The sequence below is a fragment of the Protopterus annectens genome, chromosome 6.part0 (assembly GCF_019279795.1).
Source record: "Protopterus annectens isolate FY-2018-M chromosome 6.part0, PAN1.0, whole genome shotgun sequence".
Taxonomy (NCBI): Eukaryota; Metazoa; Chordata; order Ceratodontiformes; family Protopteridae; genus Protopterus; species Protopterus annectens.
This window is the reverse complement of record NC_056737.1, coordinates 1,873,895,680-1,873,915,803: the sequence shown is the minus strand read 5'-3', so window position 1 is coordinate 1,873,915,803 and position 20,124 is coordinate 1,873,895,680.

The window sequence follows — 20,124 nt, the reverse complement described above, 5'->3', positions numbered from 1 at the left end:
TTGAGGGGAGAGAGGGGAAAAGTTGGAGCTGAATTTATTGTCCAGTAGGTTTGCTATATATTCTAGCTCAATACAGGTGGCTCCATTTACAATGAGCTCTGCACACAACTGTGTAGTGCCTTTGAGGTTACAGACATAGCTAAAGAATGCCTTGTGGTTGTCCTTGGCTTAGGAGGCCAAATTTACCTAAAAATTGGCTTTGGTCAACATTATTTGTCCAATGAGTTGTTTGTTTAGTTTGAGAGTGCTTTTATCCTGCTGGGTGCTGCACTTACTACATTTTGCCATGATTTTCTTCCTTCTGTTATACAGCCTATTGATTTTGTGATTCTACCAGGGTGGCTTGTTTTTTGAGATAGTTCTGCACTTCTTCCTGGTGGGTACAGATGCCTCTATGCAGTTATTAACATGCTTGTACAGGGCTTCTTTCAACAGATCTGCATAGGCTGCAGTGTTCTCAGGGTTTATGCGGGCTTGAAAATTTTCCAGGTTATCACTTCATAGCAGAAAGTTAGCCTTAGAGTAGTGCCTGAATATTCCAGGTTTAGTTGGGGGTCCAAGTTTTATTTTTACTTCAAAGGAGTCAATTTTGTGGTCTGAACTTACCAGGGAAGACATTACAGTAAGGGATGTTCAGCACTCTCCCATATTAGTGAGGACCAGATCCAGTATGGTTGCACCCCTGGTTGCCGTATTAACAATTTGATCCAGGGAGTTTGTGTTTACAAAATCCAGGAATCTTTGTGCCTGTACTTTTGGTGTCATATAGGATTTCCAGTTAATCATGGGGTAATTAAAGTCACTCATGAATATGGTATTGGGTTGGATGGTGAGTATTTCCAATACATTTAAATACATGGCATAGGTTTCCCTAGGTCAAAGAGGGGGACCTATAGTTTAGACGAAAGTGGTATTGGATTTTACCTAGGGTGATTTGATCATGGATCAGCTCAGGAGCATCGTCCTTGAGGTATATTTATTTTTGATTTAAATCAAGACACCTACAACTTTAGTCCCTGTCTGTGTAGGATGTGTTTATTTATTTGTTGAAGGCATTATAAACTTGCACTCTTGGTATGCTCCCCATGTCTTTAAACCATGTCTCAGTGACCACACAGATGTCAGCATTCTCTAAGGTGAACAGAGATTCTAGGGAGTGGAGTTTTTAGTTTAGACTCCTTGCATAGAGCAGTAATACCTTTAGATGTGCTGGTTTTTATTTGCTATGTTGAAAGTACTTTCAGTTTGGCATTACCTAAAAAAGGCACTATGGGGGAAGACAATGTTTTAGCTAATATCCAAAAGCCTAGAGGGGAGAGGTGCAAACCATCCCTGGCAAAGCAGTATGGTCTGTTGACCATCTTCTTCCATGCTAACAAATATTGCATCCCCTTAGATGACACCAGAAACTAAGCCAATTATTAAAGTTGGTCACCTTTTGTTCATATTGTGGCATCATCCTTGGAGAAGGTAAAATGCTGCTCAATGCTAGGCTAATACCAACCTGAGACACATATTCTGAGAGCTCCATGATGTCTCTTTTCATATAGTCTAGGGGGATATATGCCAGGTCATTTACTCCCACATGGACTATGACTGTGTCATACTGGTACTTGTGGTCCAATGTCCTGTGTGCGTGTGTAATGTGATGAATCCTAGCTCCTGATAAGCAAATGACTGTGACTTTCTCCTTACTATTCCTGTTGAGAGGGACATCAATGTGTCTCACAATGGAGACTCCAATGACCAGAATGTTGGATTGTGTGGTGGCTTGCCTTATGGGCTTAGAAGTAGAGAGTCCATGAGATGTGGCTGTATGTGTTGATGTGGGTGGTGTTTTGAAAGAGTGCACTTGATGCTGCTGAGGGAATTTATTATGTGTACTTTGTCTAGGAGGTCTTTGGGGTATAGGAAGGTTACATTTAAGTGTGTCATCATATGTGGGTCAATATGGCTGCTTTAAATTGTATATGATGGGTGCAGCATGCATATTACTCAAAACTTTATTGACATTAGGAGTACTTTTATTTGAGAGCTTTGCCTCCAGTGGCATTGTGGAAATACATTTCTCACATACCATATTGGTATGTTTCCGAATTATTCGGTTGTCAGTTACATGAGGCAATTTCCACATTGCCTCAGGATGCCCGTATCCACCAAGCTGGTAGCAGAGATAGTGTGAAAGTTCATATCCATGGCAAGAGACCCTTTCTTAATGATTAGGTAGTTGAAGTGAGACTATAAGGCAAAGTCAGGAGTATCCAGTTTGCAACTCCAGGGACAGTGCTTGTCCCTGCAAACTAGTTGTCTTGTGTGCAACTAGGTAATGGTTACATTTCAGCTGTGCTTTTACAGGAAAAATGTCACTCGAGGTGTTTATGTCTGTATAGGGCACTGCCAAACACTTCAGGGGAAACTAATACATAATCTCTGAAAATTTAATGATGAAGTATTTAGGCAGATATTTTGAAGTTAGAAAAAAATCATGCAGTACTTATTGAAAACAAAGATCTGGCTTTTCAAGAATGATGAAAAGAGGGAGATGTTGAAGATGGTGGATAGCCTGTGAACACTCCCTCCTTACAGCTCCACAACCCTCTATTTGAATCTTCGTAATCAGGAAGCATCAGCCTGCAATTTCATCAAAATGGGATTCTAAGCATCTAACCATCTGGATATATCATTATTCAAATAATCAAGTCTTACGCAAGAAAAACTAACTTTAATTTACCATGGATACTTCTATAGCAAAAGCACACGGCTTTTTGAGGCCTAATTTTACTTGTGAGTAAAGCTGTATATAGTAAATAAAAATTTTGCTGAAATCAAACCATGCCTAATAACTTGGGTCAAATGGAACTACAAACAACAAAGACTAAGCTTTCACAAATAGCTTCACCTGAAAAAGAAGGTCTACTGAAAAGGCAGCGAACACAAAAAAAACAAGATGTAAGTAAACCTACCTCTAAAGCAAAAACAGAAGGGGCATATACCATGGATGATCTGAAATCTGCTCTAATGCCAATACTGTCTGCCATTCAGAACTTTTCTGACTAACTCTCAAATTTCAAATCTACGCTGGAACAAATTGTTGCACGTTTAGATCATACTGAAGCCAAATCAACAGCAAATAAAATGAAAATTGAGGAGCTCCAAAAACAACTAAAAAAGAAAGATGCGGTTTTAGAAGTCATGCAGCAAAAACTTACAGATCTCGAGGTTCAAAGCAAGAGAAATAACATACTCATACAAGGAATCCCTGAATCATATGATCATGCACAACTTTGAGATATAATAAAAATGTTAGTGTCCTGCTGGATAATCACTCAACCATCGAAGACATTGTGATAGAGAGAACACATAGCGCCCTTCGCAGATCACAGAACCTGACTAATCCTCGGCAGGTTTATGCTAGATACAACACGTTCAAAAAATCTTATATGCAGCAAAACAAAAAGGTACTCTAAACTGGAATGGTCACAAAATCACATTTGCTCAGGACTTACCAAAGCAAATCAAGCAAACTAGACAACTGCTGGCACCCTTCTGTGCCTTCCTTCTTACCAAAAAAGTCAAATTCCAAAGAAAACATCCTAGCACTCTAACCTTTTTGAAATATGACCAGAAATTCTTAGTTAAGAACCCATTGGAAGCCAAATCTGCCTTTCCCAAAGCCTTTGGGGAACTACCAAAACGTTAAAAGAAAGAAAACTGTAAATGGAAACTAAAAAATTAAAATATACCTCACCTAATAACAGATTGTCATAATTCCTCATTTATTCCGTGGATCACAGCATCAACGGCTCTTTTCCAGAGCTGTTCCCTTCCTCCTTTACAGATTTCACCATTTTGGGTCTAATCCAATTGGCAGGGGCTGAAAACGGCAAACCGCAAGCTCCTTTGCAACATTCCAAGCTGCAGGTCGTAATAGAGAAATTAGTCAGACCGGAAATGCATAGTGCTGTCTTTTTGGTCCTACCTGCTGCATTTGACTGTAATCTCTCTTTGGCTGTAACAACTACCATGGATTCACTTTCTTTCCCTGTCTACTTGGCGAAATGGACTTATGGACTGTTAAAATGGCGATTTACCTTCAGTGCTGTGTGAAAAGAAGAATAAAGAATGTAAAAATCTGGAACTTTTACAAATTTAAATGCAATTGCAGCCAAGTGTATGTTTTCATGAGTTGATCTATTGGAGGCCATCTTATAGACTTAACTAGCAGCAAACCAGAAATGGTCCTCATAGTACTATCTGCTAAAGTAATTAAATATAGTATTATGTGTATTTCTCCGAATGATTTTACTTTAATCTAACTGTTGAATACATATACCTGGTGATCTATTGCTGGTTATATTGTTTCTTTTAGAAAGTTGCTGTCTGGGCTGTGCAGGTCAATACAGGAAGATGAGAAAAGTAAAATCAGTCCGCTTTTTTTTTCTCCCGACAGCAGTCTAGAAGTGCTTTACAATTAATCCTGTCTGCCTAATATGTATTGTAGCATGTAATAAGACATAATATGCTGGTTAGTTATTTTGTCTTCTTGCTACTATATATAAAAAAAAAATATTCATTACTTAGTTATTGTATAATTAGCGAGAGCATGGGAACATATATGGGTCACCTCCTAGTCAAAGAGATAACAACTTACTCTCATATGGAAAGCACATAAAAATTCCTTTCAGTTAATTGTCTTTTATAAATGAATGGTGTTTGCAATACTTACGTTTGCTAGTAAAAATGTGACTAGGCATTATCACAAGAGCTTCTTGTTATAGCTTTCCTCACACATGGCAATTACAATTGTTTGAACCCAGTTATGGCAGTATAAACTTTAACCTTATGAAGATTAAGCATTAGCAACATGCAAAATGGCATGTAGTAGTAGATTGCGTTGTTCATGTGGCACTTCACATCTTGAGCTTATTTGTGTATTTATATATTGTTGCTGTTTTTATTAGAAATGTTAGGTCTTTTTAATTACTGTTTTATTCATTCCAGTTTAAAAAGTATTAAGTTAGTTAACTCTGTAATTTTCTTGTCTAATTTTCTTTCAGTTGTAGTAGTAATGTGCTTAGACATGGTAGTAGTTCTGAGAGGGTCGATATCAGATTGTCAAATGCTTACAACTTTGAAGCTTCAAACTTCGAACTTGAAAGTTTGATGTCTAAAAACATTAAATGTCAAAAAAAACCCCACTCAAACCCCCCCAAAAAAAATGCTCTATGTAGGGGGGCAAGCCCCCTGCACCCCTCACAACCCCGTTACTTAAATATACCAACTCTGAGATTGCACTACAGTGCAGTAAAGGGAAATCTTCCCTTCCCGCACTCTATGGCGATCTCAGTTATACGTTTCGACATTTCTACACCTCAAACTTTCAAGTTCGAAGTTTAGTGCTTCAAACTTGTCAGCATTCAACATTATGATATAGACTCGTTTTGAGAGATGTTAATGTACAGTAAATGTGAAAACTCTAAACTTCAGTACTTATATCTTTTACATTGTTGTGATGAGAGGACTTCCACGATTCACTTTCATTATAACATGGATTACAATTAAAAGTAGAGTATGTGGATGATAGACTCATGGAATATCAAGGGTCTGTAGGATAAGAAGAAAAGTAAACTACTTGTGCATCTGCTCTATCAAACACAAGAAAACATTATTCTTTTACAAGAAACGCACTTAATGAGGATTGGAATAGGGATAGAGAAAAAACTTGGATAAACTCAAATATATTCTAAGGTACTAAGACTAATTCAAAAGGAGTAGCTATATTTATTAAAAATACATTTAATGAGACTATTCATGATTTTGGATTAGACAATTTGGGAAGGTAGTGTTATTTTTGCTGTACAAACTCTATATCCTGTAGACCAGTACTATTCCTAAACGTATATGATCCTTGTACAAATCAACATGAATTTATTATACAGATTTATAACAAACACTAAAGCTCCCAAACCATAATTATGTAATAAGGGGGGACTGGAACACAGTTATTCACCCAGTAAAAGATAGATCAAACCGAAATAAATCACACAACGCACAGGCATCGCGAGTCTTGGAGGATCTAATGCTAGACTTTAATTTTTTACTCAATGGGTCAATCTAACCTGAATGATAAATGCTCATTCTACTCCCCATGCTATAAACCATGGTTTTGATAAACAGGAAGCTGTAGAAGTAATTAATAAGGAACTAGGTAAACTGTTAAAGAGTCTTTTAACCTCGGACATCACACTAGATGTGATGTGGGTGGCTAGTAAAGCAAAAATCAGGGGTCTGTTGATGCAGAAAGCCTCATGTTATAAAAAAAACTCTCTTAACAAAAAGAAAACAGTATAATACACAAAATCCAAGAAATTAAAAAATCACTTCAGTCAAACTTCACACCAGAGTTAGAAAGCCAACTATTAAACAAACAAAAATAGTTATATCTACTCCACTCACAAAGCCTCTCTTTCATGGAAATGAAATTCCTCACTAACTATTCAGAATGGGCACAGCAACCCTCAAAATGAATAGCTAGACTTATAAACATTTACCAAAACCCACCAGTAATTACGCAAATTACTTACAATAATGAACTGTTTACTACCAACCAAGAAATAATACTTGTTTTTAAAAAGATATACAGGAACTATATGGACCCCAGGATTCACTCTCCTCAGAGAACTCTAATACTTTCTTTGAAAATATTAAATTTCCAAAAATAGAAAAACATCAAGTTGCGCTCTTGAAAGCCCTGTTTGTATCATAAGAAATTGCTGATGCAATTAAAAGCCTACATAAAAACAAAGCCCCAGGTCCCGATGGCTTTACTTCAAACTTCTGCAAAACATTTGCTCCCAAACTATACCCTATCCTTCACAAAGTATTCAATTACATTAGTAAATTTGGTTTCAAAGACTTGTACCTGAACAATTCCAAGACTATCTTTATCCATAAACTTAACACTGAGAAAACTAATCCAACAAACTACAGACCAATATCTCTTATAAATGTGAATATAAAAATCCATTCCACAATATTAGCTAATATACTTAAAAAAGTTTTACCCACAGTTATATCTCCAGAACAATCAGGCTTTAAGAAGGGGAGACAGACTTGGGATAATACCCTTACATTGTATGCAGCCATGTAACTATTGGGGAAAGAGAAGTTGCCCAGATATCTTCTAGCCCTTGATGTCACTAAGGCATTTGACAGAGTTAACTAGGACTTCTTATTCTTGACTCTACAGCATTTCAATATTCCAAACACTTTCATAAAACTAATTAAAATACTTTATAGCTCTTCATTTACTACACTATTTATAAACAAATCTTGCTCTACCAGATTAAAATTAATTAATGGTGCAAGGCAAGGCTGTCCTCTTTCAGCATATCTCTTTAACATTTATATTGAACCTCTATTTAGGAATCTGTCACAGAGACCCTTTCATCATATTCCCTGTATACTGAATAACAACCTGCTGTTATCAGCCTTTGCTGATGACCTCAATATATACTTCCAGCTACCTAACTCTGACTTAAATAACATTTTAAAAACTATTGATATCTTCTCAAAAGTCTCTAATTATGAAGTCAACCCCTCCAAGTCACTCATCTTCCCTATTAACCCTTTGAGTCACAACTCATCTCTTTTTCCAGACACTGCAATTAAATTAAAATATGATTTTAAGTACCTAGGTATAAGGTTCGAACATAATCAAAAGAATTCCTTTCAAAGTAATCTTTTAAAAACTTGAACAAATATTGAACATGACCTCAATAGATGGAAAAACAAAAAGCTTCCTGTCCTGCCCAGAGAAGCTGTAATTAAAATGAATATCCTTCCCAAAGTTTTATATCAATTAAATGCAACCAGTCTATCATTCCTATGAACCTTTTTAAAAGAATCAACAAAACCCTAACTAAATTTATCTGGTTCCCTTAAACCCCAAGAATCGCTCTTTTAAAATTAATACTCCCTAAAAATAAGGGGGGGGGGGCTGGGTCTACCAGATTTCAAATTATATTATGGCATAATATGTGCCAATTGAATCATTTTAATTGCTGACCATAACCCTAATAATCTAATTCAGACTCCACAATGGATCAAACTATGGTATGCTCATGTCAAAATATATAACATAAACCCTGAATCTTTACCATTTATGGATAAATCTACACAAAAGGACACTAAAATACAAAATCTAACCAAGCATAAAATCAAAACATTTCAAAATCTTTTCTCCTCCTTACATCTAGAGAATGCACTTGTCCTTCTATAACCCATCCAGCTAAACCCAAACCTGAAGTTAGGCAATAAAATGTTAAACTTGAACCAATTTCCCCTAATAAAAAGCTATACTGTCTGGGACTTCTTTAGACTAAAGGCAAATCCTTAAGTGATATTAAAACAAATCTTACCCTAAGTAGCAAACATACTATAATACTGAGGCAAATTAATGAACTAGTGTATTTTGTTAGAGGCATCCCAGATGGTGCAGAGGAAGAAGTAAATATTGCACAATCCCTAATGAAAGTCTTAAAACTTAAGAACAAGATGTTATCAACCTCATACAAGTTAATCTTGGCTATTAAATACCAATCTTCTCTTACATATGCTAAATATTGGAAAACAAAAATCCCAATTTAACTGATGTTCAACTTGCCTTTGCTTTGAATAATAACACAAACAAATTCTCCCCCTTCAAGAAGCTGGTATATACCCAGATCATGATAAACAATAATACCTACTATACACCAGAACATCTAAATAAGTTATTTCCAAGTATTTCTCCAGGGTCTATATTATAAGAACAAAGTTTTGTAATTTCAAACACCATATGAGGGAAGTTGTAAAACATTGAAACCAAAATAAAACATGTAAAAATAAAAGAAAAACTTACCTGATTGCTCTGAGAAGGGGGGCAAGCCCCCCTGCACTCCTTACATCCCCCACTACTTAAATATACCCACTCTGAGATTGCACTACGATGAAGTAAAGGGAAGAATTTCCTATGGCAATCTCCATTCACACTTGCGTGGTTTTAATATTCAACCATTTGGTGTCGCCCATATGGTGTTCGAATATTTAAAACTTCATTCTTATAATATAGACTCTTTTTCCACTTTGCCCTTTTTGTCCATCACAGCTAGCTGACCTCTTGCATATTTTCTGGTACTGCAAATATGCATAAAACCTATGGAACTCATTTAGGATCAAACTACAGAAAATGGGCTACAGGAAATCTACTCTATCTTGGGAATTTGCTATTTTGCATGTGACTCCCATTGTTATGCCCAGTTCTGACTTGAATACTCTGATAGCTCTATTTGCACTAGTCAGACTGTATCTCACCCAAAACTGGCTTGACAGGTCAAATATAAAGTGTAAGGGTTTTGGTAACATGGCCTATAAATATATCATATCCCACAAACTGTTTATAGATAATAGAAAGAAGCGCATAAATTGTCTCAATTCTTGGAACTTTATCCCAGAACACATTGCAAAATAAGCTATACCAAAAACATGTTTATCAACCAGTCCTGACACTATTTCTGGATGTGTCCTCCTCATGAGATTTGAACAGATAGTTATCTCTGACAATTTCATTTCTGTCTTTCATTGTAATGAAGTGATCACTCACTAACTTCAAAACTCATATCACTATATGGAAATAGTTGTATATATTATATGTAAATGAATCTTGTTATTTACCACTTATTTCTAATTTTATGTCTGTATAACTCTAATCATTCAATTTAATTGTATAACACAACTGATCTTTCTAGTAGCTAAAACTTTATTATCTCAAGGCTAGAAGTTAATAGCCATTTTCTTGCTAACTATCAAATCAAGGTTAGTTGTTCATAAAGGAATGTCATGTTGTATATTTTTGTATATTAAATGTTCAAAAATACAATAAAACACAAGTTTGAAAAAAAGAATGATGAAAAGATAGGAGTCGTGTGAATGGCTACTGCCTGGCTACTACTAGTGCTGGTCTCATCACAAATTCATTCTGTTGGAATACAATGCTCCTTTGCTTCTTCTCTCACCAGAAGCAAAACATTAGCACCCATCCCAAAATAAAAAGCAGGCCACAGATTGTTTTGTCATCCACAGTTTTGTCCCAGATGATGCAAGGGTCTGTTGGCTTGTTGTAGCCTTTATCTGGTAGATGCCTTGAATAGCAACCAGACCAATCATAAATATCAAGCACAGACACTCACTGACCAAACAGAAACAGGCAGGAATGGATGCACTGTGCTCCTTCTCTCACAAGGAGTAGAATATAAGCTCAGATTCCAAACTGTCACCTATGAAGCAGTTATTAGGATTTCTGGTTATCAGCAGTCTCCGGGAGATAATGTCCCTATGCTCTTCCACTCACCAGGAGAAAACAGAAGCAGTAATCTCAAGATGACAGAATATTAGTCTTGCAATAGATGTTTAAAGGTAAGATGAAAAATGGGTTAATATCCCAAGCACTGCAGTGTGCGCTAAGCAATTAGATATGAACAAGGCGGTAACTTAAGCTTTAGCTGTCTTAGTGGAGAGCCACTAATTTTAAAACAGCAAAATAGATTGAAAGGGGGTGGACACTTTTGTATTCTGGTTCTATGTGATACAGTGAGATGTCCAATAAATTTAAATTTAAGGGGAGTGATTTCACAAAATGATAATGTTGTGCTTACTCACAATAGCCAGTGAAAGGGGAAAAGGAAGAAGATATGTGGTCAAATTAACATATGGGACAGGCAACTAGAATGATAGATGTGTTTAAGAACTCAACAGCAACAGAGTGTGAGGGTTGGAAAAACATTTCTGTGTGACTCACAAGAGAAACAGCTGTGGTCTCTTTCCTACTTTTAATATGCAATTAAAAGCAGAATGCAAGTAAAACACAGTGCAAAGAAAACAAATCACAACATATAAAATAGAAAAAGGTAATAAAGTAATATAAAATACAAGAAAGCAAAAGCAAGCTAAGCTTTCCCTCACAGCAAGTTGTGGCATAGTCTGGCTGTGCTTTTCCAGTAAAGTTAATTCATGACCTTAAATTGGCATCTGTAATGTTTGCCATTTTCTCTATATCGGTTATTTTTCTCTACCATATTTTGTCTCTTACTCTTGTAGTGTAAACCTTTTTGGGAACTTTGGGTTAGTTGCATAGAAAAAAAAACAAACCATACTTTCTTATTTGTCCTCAGGTATCCATCTCTACTTTTCCTGGCATCATGCCTGGCTGAACAAACTTTTAACTTTTTGTGGATGATTGTTTTTTATTGCCACAGTGGAGCCTCCACTTAGACTATCTGTTGGATCTGAGCTTAACACTATGACAATATCTTTATCATTCTTGATGGACTTTGCACTAGGTTTTCTACTAGCCCTGGCGCTGATGCCTTTGCCATGGCTGAGTACTTTTTTTTATCTTGGGATGAGTGCACCATGCTCTTTTCTTATTATTCTCCATTTTATATATATATATATATATATATATATATATATATATATATATATATTTAAAACAGCGAGTATATCAGTTTTACCTTGGTGGGATTTTATAACCAATGGGCCCACCATGTGAAGGTACCCACCAAGGCTTGAGGATGATTTCAGTTCAAAACAAAACCTCCTTTTTTTTTGCACTTACTTTATTTTTCCAGCCAGGTCTCCTGGCCCTTTCTTTTTTAATTTCTCCAAGATTTTTGGTTTCTAATACAATGTTGGGAATGATCCCAAATCTTTGATGTTAGCCAGAAGTACTCTTTGCGGCACCGGAAATGTGCCCAATAATGACTTCTTTTGCAATTTGTATGGAGTTACATGTATCAGTAACATATCTAAGTATGACTGTAAATTCTTTTTTTTATAAGACCAATTGTTCCTACTACTGCTGGAACTGTCTGGGTATCCTTCTTACTCATTGCCCTCATTTCTGCCTGCAATTCCTGGCATCTTATGACTTTTGTCTCTCTGTATGTAAGGCACTGTAGTCACTAGGAGTAGCAATTTCAATGATCAATGCTACTTTTGTCTTCATTTTATGGACTGCTATATCTGTTTTTCTCAGATCTATTTCCTGAACTGTTGGTAATGATGCCAGGTGATATAAACATCATCATTTTCTATTATGATTTGTGGCTCATCTTTCCAGTGTTTTTCAGCTACCTCAATATAATAATGTTTCACAATTCCCAATGCAACAGTCTTGCCACATTATTATGCCTTTCAGCATACAGTCCTTCTGCCATTAGTATCTCACAGCAAGCAACAAGATGTGCAACTGTTTCCAATTCTGTTTTACAAAACATACATTTGTCTGTTTCTCCCGCATGTTCAATCGATATTGCAAAGCAATGTGTATGCAATCCGCTAACCTTTCATCTTTTGGTTTAAATTCACAGGTCTTTAACAATTTCTGCATTTGATCCTAATCAACATGAGGTTGTTCCAAGAATTTTTTAACTTACAACTATATTTATGCCTTTTCCACATTTCTTGCCTTCTCATCTAATCCTTCGCCTTATATTTTTCATTTTTTGGCATATTCAGTTGTTGCATGATTTTTATCTACTTCTAGTTTAATTTCCATTTCCGCTTGATGTTGATATGCTTCTGCTAAACTAAGCATGGAAGTCATATTAGACTTGTTCTGCTCATGTCTCAAAACCTTCACTGTGTTTGGGTCTTGTGAGGTCAGCAGATATACTTAATATGCAGTCCCACAATTGCAGATATATACATGTAATCAATTTCAAGGTGATGCATACCTCCTTCAGAAAGGGTAATATATAATATCGATATGCACTGTTTTTTATAAATCATGTGATGAGCATGAAACATCCTTTTTGTTTTCCTGTCTAACCTATTCAACACCTTTTGGGGGCGAGTCATTTGCTCCAAAACTGCAAGTTAGGCAAGAAGAGCAAACTGGTTTATAGCCTGGACTTTTTTCCCTAGATGTCAGGGCTGTTTTCTATATTAATTTTAGTCTTCTAAAACATTCCATACCAAGATTTATTCACATCTGTTTCTATTTTATTGTTTATCCTTCATCAGTTCCAAAATATTTATACACCCCTCTTGCTCAGATTCTTTTATATCACATTCCTGTCTCAAACTGATGATTTCTTGGTGCTGCCGTTTTTTTTGCTTTAAAGGTTGCTTTTGCACATTTATCAAGGCCAAATGACCTGATATCATCTGAAAAAGTTTTGACCACTTACAGTTGTACTTTCAGTTCCTCATCTGATGAACTATACAGTTTTAAATCATCTACAAAAAGAAGATGAGAAGTCTTTACATGTTGTTTATTCTAGGAGCCAAATTGTAGCCATGAACTAATTTGTTAAGTAGGCAACATAATGGGTTAAGGGCAAGACAAAACAGGAGTGGTGACAGAGAGTCACCCTAGAATATACCCTTTTGAATTTTTATCCCTAGAATAATAAATTGTCCTTTATCATGGCTTAACTGCAAAGTGGTTTGCCAATGTTGCATGGTAACTGTAATGTAATTAATCAGTGTAGGGTGTATCTTATACATTTGTAAGCACTTTTAGCCATGAATGTGGGATGCTGTCAAATGCTTTTCTGTGGTCTATCCTTGCCATACTTAGATTCTTCCCATTTTACAGTTCTCCATTATAACTTTATTTAACAACAGATGATCTTTTGTTCCATATGACTTTCTTTTATTACCCTTTTGTTCCATTGCCATGACTGAGTTTTCTTCTAAATAACTATAAACTCAGTCGGCATCAATTCCAGTGTATAGTTTACACATTGTCAGAAGGCAAGTTATTGTCTATAGTTTTTAGGATAGCTTACAGGTTCACTCTTAAGTAGGAGTATTGTTTTTCCTGTTGTTAACCAGGCTGGTGTCTGTTCAAGGTGTGCATACAAATCATACCTCTCAACCTCTTAGAGCAAGAAATCTGGAAAAAGACATAAATAAAAGTGGAACAAATGCCCCAAAATAGGGACAAATTTTTAATATTGTTCATTTTATGAAAAATGGACAAAAAATATGAGGCAAAAATCTGGTCATTCTGTGAAAATATGTACAGTTGAGAGGTATTATACAAATAATTCTTACTCATTGCTAAGTCTTCCTGTAAAGATGTTAATACTGTTAGCCAAAAGTTAAGTACTGCATCTGGGCCTGGGGTTTTCAATTCAAAGCTTTTCTTAACTTTGTTTCAATCCCTGTGGCTGTTACTTCATCCCATTTCATATCCTGAACATTTGAACTTCTTATTTTTATTTTTATTTCTTCTCTCTATTTAGCATCTTTGTTATGTTCCACAGGATCTTCATAGATATTTCTCCAAAATATATCTAGTTCTTTTTTTGGTGGTGTTTCACTTCCTTTTGCTTTGTTTCCCAGTTCTCTACAAACTTATCTGGAGCATGAATAAATTCCTTATTTTGTACTTTTCCTTTATGTTTATCTGCATATCTTCTAAGTTTTTCTGTCTGTGCTGATATTTTTAGTTTATTATTTGTGACAGTGCACGATAGATCCTGATCTGTTCTGATGCTCTGCTTTGCTTTTATAATATCTATCTTTCTGGGTATTTTTGTTGGTCTGTTCCACCATCTATACTCTTCTAACAGTGATACTTCTTGTCAATTCATTACATACAAGTGATGCCTCCAGGTGCATCTGCAGATAACTCCTACTGATGCCTCTAGGTGTCAAATATTCTTTGTTCATATTTGCATCAATAATTCTGAAACCATGCTATGTACAAGGTTTTAAAACATTTCATCATAAAGCTTACAAAATAGCAAACTCAACTGCATTAATAGTTGACCTCTGTCTGGTGAAGGCAAATAGATATTAGCTGTTGTTTTTATGACATTAAATTAAACAGATATAGTAGGCAATGGTGGTGCAGCGGTTAGCGTTGTTGCCTCACAGCAAGAGGTTCTCCCATTTAATTCTAGGCTGGAGCACCTTCTGTGTGCAGTCTGCATGTCCTCCCTACAGTCAAGTGATGTTTAAAGACATGCAGGTAGGTGCATGCGTGAATGGGTGTGCCTTCTTTGAAGGTTGAGCATTGGGCTGGCAACTCGGCACCCTTAAAAATCAACTGCCAGTCATTAGCGGACCGGATTTCCACTGTGGCGACCCCTAAATGATAAAAGCCAAAAAACATTACTTACAATTTATATAGATATAATTTTCACATTTTTCTAAATATCTCAATAATCAACAACACAGTCAGAACTCCTTAGCCTTATATAAAAGCTCTCAGCTAGATTAATAAAATCCTGCTGACAGTATGTGTGTAATGTAAGTGGTTGCAGAGATATTGTAAGTTGTTTGCAAAATATTACAAATGTAATAATTGCTGTGTTTACTGTGACTTATAAAATTCAGTTTAAGACCTAGAACGTAAGAATACTACCTATATAAAAATAGTTTGTGCTGAAAATTTTGCCATTTATACTACTTTCATAATCTTTATGGTTCCAGAGATATGAACATATGTTTGAAATGTGAGGACATCATTTGATTCTGTAAAAAGGCTTAGGCTCCACCCATTGGAAGTTACAATACAAACTTATTGAACTCCACTGAAGTAAATGAGTTAATTGCTTTATAGTTTTCCATACTTCCACGATGGCATTCGATTTCTCCCCTTCTTTCCCGTACTACCCTGTCTTTTTGTGGTACGACTTTATTTGCTATTAATTTAGCTGCACAGTAATATATCCTGTTTGCTTTTGTTATATTGCATGAATCTCTATGGACACTCCTAATTACTTGTTCATTTGTTTTATCAAACTTCTAACTTTTTGGGTTTTATTGACCTTCTACAGTCTATTTCTTTCATTGATCTTAACATGTCTGTTCATCTCCATTAAATGAAGCAACTCTTCTCTTAGATCATTTTCTTCTAAACTGAGGGCACATTCTTTGTTCTCTGTTTCCTGTGTGCATTCTATAGAATGTTCCAAAGCATCTTTCTGTGACACATTCTCTTCAGCTTCATCCTGTGTTGTCTGTTGCACTTTCATATGGGAACTCACTGGCCTATAACTCCACAACACTGACTGCGTCAGAGTTGCCAAAGGTTCCTATTCCTCCTTTTGCTATGCAACTCCAGCTGAATGTTTGTACTGGTTTCCTATGGAAGGCTCCAAAATATATTCATATGGCAACTGATCAGATATTTCTCGTTAAACTGGTTTCTCCTTAATTTGGAAATCTGTTGCTCTATACTGCTGTGGTGTTTTCTGAGTTAGACTTTCTATGCTAAATGCTTCACTTCGCAAGTATTCCATAACTTCAGCTTCTATTTTTTTTAACTTCTACTTTACTAATTTTCTGTGCTACATTCTTTCTCGATGATCTTATTTTTTACCATGACATTTTCCATATTTGGATGCCTTTGCTTGTATTTCTCTTCACATTTCTTTGGAGCTAACTTTTCTCATGTTGATTAGTTTGGCTTTCTCCTTTGCATGAATATTGTACCATATAAGACCTCTCTTTCTTTCCTCTGTCCAATATTTGGTTTTCATATCTTTCAAAAGTCTCTCGATTTTGTTCCTTATATTTTCAGACTTCCTCAGTTGCTTCTTTTTCCAAATGGCTCAAGCTTTCTTCGTCTATATGATGTTTTCATGAATCTGTTGCATTAATAAACACAAATTTTTATTATAAGGTTCTGACAGTTTTTCTTGTGGAAATATTTTCTTTCCTCTAATTTATCTCTTAATCTTTTTGTATATTTTCTGTCTGGAAATTATGGGCTTCTTCAATAATAATAACAATACATAATTTCTTTCTTACCCTCAGTAGTTTACTTTATCATCTTTATGGCTCTTTTTTGGCCTATCAATTTTTGTAATTTTTGTGGACTCCTACTTCCTGCTACAACAGGGGTGGGGCACCCTCCCCCTGGGCCTTGCTAGCCCCATTGTAAGAATGCTTCAAAGTCTTAAGGATTCTAAACTATTTTTTCCACTCTTGACACTAGTACACCTACCAGGATTGGGCAATTTTTATACTGGGTCTTGTGCATCCAGCTATCTTTTTTTTTTTTTAACTGACCAAGACTTGATACTTTATACATCTTTGGAAGGCAAGTTATTGGTCTATAATTTTTAGGGTAGCTTGCAGGTACATTCTTAAGTAGTAGCATTGTTTTTCCTGCTGTTAGCCAGGTTGGTTCAGGTTATGTATATAAATAGTTCTTACTCATGATATATCTTCATGCAAAGATTTCTTCTTCTGTAAGGATACTGTGGTGATATCAGATCACTGGTATGTTCAGTTCAGTCAATGATAGACCAGTCATAACTATGTCAAAAACAAAATGGATATACCTATAATGTAAACCAGCAAAGAAGTGAATGTTGCTATGCTATATGAGAGTGTAACTGATATGGAAAAAAATACAATAGACTTTTACAAACCAGCTCTGACCTCCTAAGTACACAGTGCCGTAAAATATATCATAATGCATAACAAAATTCCAGAACAAGCTTAGTTTAGAAAACAAATGATGCAATGAAGAAACAGTAACAGATCAGACTGGTAAGAAACTATAATAATGCTAACAAAAAACTCTAATAACTGTAATAATGCTACAAAAAAGCTCTAATAATACTCATCAATATTTTGGCATAGTATTGATTCAGATGATATAATAACTATTAAAACAAAAGGAAAAAAGATGATGATATTTAAAAACTATGAAATTCAGTCTACCAGAGCCATTTGACATTGCACAGTCCTCAACCTGAACATCTGGCAAAGGGCATGCATTCTTTGTTCAAGAACATCCCTACCACATTATTTGTGGTTTCTATTCACTCAGAAAGATTGCACTAAATGTACACATAGTTCACACTTTGTGGTAAGCTTTATGAATCCCCGTCAGTAATTAAGGCTGCAAGTAAATCAGTAGGAAAACTAAAATTAGGAGGAAGAAGGTGGGAGTTATACTTTTGGTATGTATATATTCACTCAGAATGGTGTGCACTTAGTGTACACTTACTCTGGGATTCTTGAGCAATCGTGTAGGCTTTGAGTAGAGTCTAGAAGATGTTTATGTGTTAGTGTGATGAGCAGCAGTGATAATCACATATGTATGCTGCTCATAATGCTAACATGAATACAAGCAAGTTTCCATGACCAGCAACAATGTTGGTGGCCAGGACATCATGTTGAGCAGTACAAGTACACACAGTAAACAAACAGGGTTATAGGCAATCTTGTTAAACATGCTCAAACAGACAGCACAAAAAGCTACATAAGGAAAATAATGCATGCTGAACACATGCAGGAAAAGTGTATTGAGTAGACTGTGCACATAAATAAAACATATTAATAAAAAAATAAGTAAGAGGGGATGTGAAATGGTAAGTGTAACCATGACACAAGTTACCAGACAGAAAAAGTGTATTGCGGACAATGTACCCAGAAATCAAAGTGATGTACACAGAAAAGTGTAGTAGGGGAGGGTAACTGCTCAAATTCTAGTACAAATGATGAGAAGGTGCTTATGTCACAAAGACAAATTTGTAATAATAATATTTCACAATATGTGTGTGTCAGAATAAATAATGGTGGTCACAATCTCTGAGCAAATGTAGATAAATGATGCTGCGTTGAGATGAGAGTATGCAAGGACAGTGCATACATAATGGGATATTTGCACAGTGTGCATTTTGACAATATAACATGTTGAAAAACAAAAATGGCTTAGAAGTCACAGTCTCCAAGAAGTGAACCCATGCCACCAATGTCAACACTGACCTGTTGTACACCACAGAAATAGGCCTAACACATGTATGAAGAGGATCATCCTTGAAGGCTATTATCCAATTCAATATTCTAATGGTTATACGTCCCATATGTAGGTGTGTGTGTGTGTGTGTGTGTGTGTGTGTGTGTGTGTGTGTGTGTGTGTGTGTGTGTGTGTGTGTGTGTGTGTGTGTGTGTGTGTGTGTGTGTGTGTGTGTGTGTGTGTGTGTGTGTGGTGTTACAAGTGTGAGAGCAGAGTCTGACATATGTAATACCCTTGCGTAAGACACTCCTGGCTGACACAGTTATTCTGCTGACAGCTAAGAACAGATGCAAATCCCACACCATAATGCAGTGTATTCCCCAAAGCTCTGTTTTCTTGGCATCAGCCACAGAAGGTAGCAATGGGTATTGTCACAAACAAATAAAATTAATGTGTGAATTAGAAATGATCCCTAAGAATAATTGCCATATTGGCATGTCAGACTGATGGCAATGAAATGAAAATGTTCATGTGTACACAATTTTGTCAGTCCTATATCAATGTCCCGTGGTCATGGATGGCTTCTCTATATGTCTGTATACATACCACTCAAGAACTGGAGCACACTTGTGTACATCGCAGTACTCAATGCATGTGTCAAGGTAGCACTCTTACCTTTACATTGACAGATGAAATGTGTACTTTCAGGAACTCCAAAGCAATGGTCATGTGTATGTGTAACATATCAAGGAATAAGACAGATATAATGTAATAGTTGTGATGTGATGTCAGTAGATTCACACAAAATTAATCCCTATGGTAGAATTATACATAAGCTGCTCAACCCTTCCAAATAACAACATTTGCCACTGTGGAACTATTATCACAGCTGTTGAAGTACACCTATATGAAGTCATTCAATCAGCTGCATTTCATCTGTCCATAAATTTTATTTGCTAAAAGTTGATGGGGGAGGCATGTGCCACTCTATACATACAAAGTATAATCGGGGTGATGTCTTTTCTGCAGAACTGTTAAGGACATAAATGTGTACAGTCATTCAATGCTGGTTTGGAACACTTGCCTAATAGTTGATAAAATCAGCACTATAGTGGGATCAATTTATGTGCTATGGTATAAATGCATTGTAAATTATAATACTTGAAGTCATGTCAAAGCAGTACATCATGTGTATGAGTCAAGGAATATGAGTCCCTATAATTAGAAAGATTCTTGCTGTATGTTAGACAACATTATCTGATGCTATGTATCCTCTAGCCCCCTGCTGTTGTCACTGTGATGGCAGAACAACAATTATGGACAATGTGAATATAATACTATACAGGAACACATGCCTTACACATACATTA